The sequence below is a fragment of the Eptatretus burgeri genome, chromosome 15 (assembly GCF_056783735.1).
Source record: "Eptatretus burgeri isolate ZD-2024b chromosome 15, Ebu_testis_v1, whole genome shotgun sequence".
Lineage (NCBI taxonomy): Eukaryota > Metazoa > Chordata > Myxini > Myxiniformes > Myxinidae > Eptatretus > Eptatretus burgeri.
In genome coordinates, this window is record NC_140975.1 from 18,580,861 (window position 1) to 18,585,860 (window position 5,000).

The window sequence follows — 5,000 nt, forward strand, 5'->3', positions numbered from 1 at the left end:
GTTACCGAGATGGTTGTCATGGCAACACAATTCAGCAAAATCATAGCCGTGTTCTAATCAGGATGAGATAATGTTATGAGGAATAGATGTCTGCAATCTGAAAGCTAAATGTTTAACGGTTTTTGAAATATCGCGAAAAATAAAGTACACGGACGGATGATCGGCCGGTCGGTCCGGACAGAGCTCATTTTAATGTCCCCCATCTCCGACCTTGTTGGAGGGATGGGGGACATTAGAACTGCTCAAAACTGAGAGAATCATTTGAGCTTTTAATATCATGCGTAAGGAAAAAGACTGGGAATGTATAAAAAGTAAGTTAGCATCAGAGTTCAGTCAATGCAATGCAATTCACCTACAACAAGCTCAAATGAGCCAAGATCCTCGTCCTCTTAATGATGACGTCATAAAAACGAATATGACGTCATTGTGATGTATCAGGTTTGCGATAAATTATATTATCCGTGCTAATGCCCGGCTTGGTTCCTGCAAACAAAATTCAAACAGCTAGCCTAGTTTCGGAGATAATGGTATAGGCGATTTCCATGAGCGGCGATATTATGATGTCAACTTTTTTTTAGGAAGAATTTCCAAAATCGGAGATGGTTACTGTCTGCGCGTGGACTTTCTGCATATACATGGCAAGTTTCACGAAGATCCGATGAAAACTCTGGGTTGTGAAACAAAAAAGTCAAAAAATAGGAATGACGTCATAAAAATTGATATGACATCATAGTGATGTATCACATGTGCATCGTCATAGTGATGTATTTGATGTATCACATCAAAGCACATTCATCTCTGCTAATGCCCTGTTCGATTCCCGCAAACAGAATTCAAAAAGCTTGCCTAGTTTCGGAGATAATTTTTTCGGCGATTTCCATTAGCGGAGATATTTTGACGTCATAACTTTTTTTTCTAGGAGGAATTTTCAAAATCGGAGATGGTTACTGTCTGCACAGGGTATTTTTACATATATATATATATATATATATATATATATATATACATACATACATACATACATACATACATACATACATATATATATATACATACATACATATATATACATATATATATATATATATATATATATATATATATATATATATATATATATATATATATATATATACGCCAAGTTTCAGGAAGTTTCGATGAAAACTGTAGGCTGTGAAACAAAAAAGTCCACAAGAAGAAGATGGAGAACAACAACGTGAGTAAGACTTAGAGATCCTTCACGAGGATCTAAAAACTATAAAAAGCACCAACACAAGATGGCAATGGTTCTGGCACACAAAAACGAAAAATCAATTGGGGATTGTTATTTGCTATCCTGTGATTGGTGAACATTTTCAACGCCCATCACAAAACCTGAAAAAGGCAACGATGGATTCAAGCTTTTCTCTCTATGTCTTCAAAACAGCTGTTCACCACCATCTCTTGTTTTTCCCCCATCCAAAACCATGATCTTTTCAACCCACGTTAATCTACCCCAAACCTCCTCTACTTCACATTCCCCGCTTTCCTTCCTGAAAGTCCCTGTAGTGTCCATCTTATTTACCCCGTGTACCCCCGCCCCCCATCCCTCTCCCTTCCACAGATCTCCTAATGTGTCTATTCCCACTGTTTTGTGCTTCCCTCTCCCATCCCTCTTGTCTCATGCTCCCCTTGTTATATGTCATGTGTGTTATCTCTTATATGAGCCTTGACATTGTATATGAAAAAAATTTTGAAAGCTTCCTCCCCCCCTACCCCACCCAGAACCTATTATGAGAACTTTGCGGATGTGGTGCTCGCAGTTTGCGATTCTGGTCATTTCACTTGAATGAAGCAAAGGTTGACGGCGTGCCATCGCAAATCCCCATTCGTCTGGTCTTTGAAGGCAAAAACGAGGGTCATACTCGGGGGGGGTGGGGAATGGTAACAAGCTGATTTTGGTCTCTTTGGAGAGTGCAATATTTTCTAGAAAAACATAAAAAAATCCACTATAATCTCTTTTGGGGGGGAAAAAAAATGGGAACCGTTTGAATTTTAGCCGCTTTTTCATATTGAGAGTGTAAAACAAAAATTAGGCTGCGCAGAGCACGGGAACCTTCGCCATTTTGGCAATAACAAGTATAACGTTACCACAAGGTAATTCTCAAAGCAAAAAAAATCGATGAATGTAGTTTGTAGATGAGGTGGCTTTCACACAACGATGAGCTTCAAGGGTAGCTCTGGTTCGATGATGAAGGGCTCAGGATGAGAAGAAGCATACGGTTGCCCATATTATTTCAGGAAAGGCTGTTTTAAGGGCTTTGCGTGGGCATTTCTTGGTAGAGGCTGCGTAATTGAAGAAGTTAATGATGGCAGTTTTACCAATGTAACAAAATGTAAATGACACTTTTGATCCTAATGAATCAGAAGAGCCATCAATGGAAGCACATCGTGAACTAAACAAACAGGCCAAACTCGCTGCTAATGAGGTCGAGAAGATTCGCGATTTGTACGAAGGGATTAGAGAAATCGATACTAGTTTCCAATGCTGTGGAATCAAAGGAACTGATGCAAGTATGGAGCATTGCTCGCTGAAAGATCGCCGACAGAAAAGCCGTGGTTGCAATACATTGAACACGTGGAAATGTTGAAACTATTTATTCGAGCTGAGAGAGCAGGAAAAATTGGAGCTTGCATCTCGTAGCAATTGGAAAGATGATGAACCCGTTTGCTGCAACTGGTCATATAAACCAGGAAAAAAGTTCCCATCTTGATTTGCAGCTGATGCTCGAGTTGCCAACTGATCATCCTTGGCTGTATCAATGGTTCATTGAACAAAGATTTCTTAACGTCTGCAAAAGCAGTAGCTACTGCATAGGACTGTGGACTGACCTAATCATTGTACAGGTGATGATGCATTCTACCAAGAGCCGTCGAGGAGTAACGAGAGGAAGAGGAGGAACAGAAACCGTCCATCTGCCGTGGATTTACAGTGTGCACAAGTATTCTGAGATCCATGACGTCTAACAATGCTGACAAATTTGAAACACACCACAAGTGAACGGCACGTCGAGTTGGGCACTTATTGGAGCAATCGTGATTTCAACGACCTATGCAACATTCAGGAATGGTTCAATCAACACGATCCATTCAATTTTAATCAACAAAGAGTTTGTTCTTTGTCGGCGGGTTTAACTGCTACCGAAGGTGATGGCGTGAACTGTGATAAGAAAGAGCAGCTTGGCGGGGGGGGGGGGGGTGGAAATCCAGAAACTGCTCGACGAGGTATCGTATTATAGAAAGATGAATTAAAATAAGAGCAAGTTCGATCTTTGGACTATCTGTATCCAGGAATCAAAGTTGATAAGCAGAAAGTTCATCTCAACCCTAACCCTTATATTTATTTTCTCGGCTGATAACTATTCTATAGAGATAGGAAGACATGACCCCATCCTTCAACTACGAACTTGCAACAATCCCAGCTTCTCTATTGAAGGGCAATGCTTTGAATAAATCTGCGTATAGTAGGCACAATCAGCAAAAGCACTTACAACCGTTATGCAACCGTCTGAACGAAAGAAGCAACCAATGCATAAGCTTGATGGTGGAGCCCTTATTCGTAGGGTTAAATGGGTGAAGAAGGCAACATACAAAGATGTAGCCAAGCAATATGTAAGGTATGTGCCAACAAAGTATGGACACACTTGTGTTGTTTTTGATGGCCATGAACAGGGTCTGTGGTTTATCAAAGCATCACTGACGAGGTCAACAAAAGATCACGAGCATCAGAGGAGAGTTAGGAAAACTTGCATATATTCAGCTCAGTGAATCTCTGAAGGCTCACTATAACCGGCAGACATTTCTTTCGAAAGGGAGGAATAAAAGTCAGTTCATCGTGTTGCTGAGCCGCTACATGGAAGCCGATGGGCAGATTGTTCATAACAGTACTGGAGATGCCGACACGAAAATCGCTGCATGTGGTCTTACATTTGCAATTTGAGGGACAGAGGTCAATGTAGCGGCAGATGACAGGGACGTGTTTGTCCTTTGTGATTTACCACTGGAACCAGAATATGGCAGGTATCTATTTTCTGTCAGATGCAAAGAAGACACAGAAGAAAGATTTGATGGAATGGAAGAAATGTGTATTGTAAACAAAGCTGGCAAAGAAGTAACATCGCATGTTCTGTTTATTCATACGTGGAGTGGTTGTGATCCGACCTCTGCAACATTCGGGCAAGGAAAAACCACCCTGCTTGAAAAGATAAAATAACCTGGAGAACTGCAGCAGATATCATCCTTGATGAATGATCCTGACGTGATGGCGGAACAAGTTGGCAAAGCTGGGATCCGATTATTTGTTGTCATACATTGCGGCAAGCAAGAAAATTCCTTGAACAGGTTTATGGTACGCTAAATTCATGGAGACGGTATTGTCAAACAAAACATCACTCGATCCACAGACACTTCCACCAACAGAAAGTGCAGCATATTTTCACAGTTTGCAGGTTCACCTCCAAGTCATAGTTTGGAGAAAGCTCACAAACAATGACATGGATCCTATCCAACGGGGTTGGAAACTTGACGGTACGGTACCAACATCAGTCCTGGCAGATTTGGATGAAGCACCAGAAAGCCTGTTGAAGTTTTCCTCATGCAAATGTAAGGTTTTGTCCCAGAATCCATGTGGAAATGATGCATCGTCTTGTCGTAACAATAGAGTGAAATGTGTAACAACTTGCTGAGACTGCCGAGGAGAGAGCTGTCAAAATGCTGAAGAGCTTCTCCTTGAGGAAGAAGGAGAAAACGTTGGCACGGATAATTTGAATATGTTTCAGTAATTTAGCGGTATGCCTTAATCATTAACATTTACGACTAAAGTGGGAATATATGTGTATGTGTGTTAGTAATATACATGTGTCATATTAACAATAAAAACCTCTGAAACTGATGAGGTCAAAAGTTATTTACACGTTCTCCGATGCAGGATGTCTGAGGCCTGAGTGCATTGAACAAACCAA

At 40.8% G+C, this 5,000-nt stretch overlaps 1 protein-coding gene across 1 annotated transcript in view; it reads right to left on the reverse strand.

Moving 5' to 3' along the window:
• The window catches only part of LOC147011664 (uncharacterized), a 42,562-nt gene that overhangs the window by 23,724 nt on the left and 13,838 nt on the right, over positions 1 to 5,000 (reverse strand). The gene's annotated exons all lie outside the window — the stretch shown is intronic.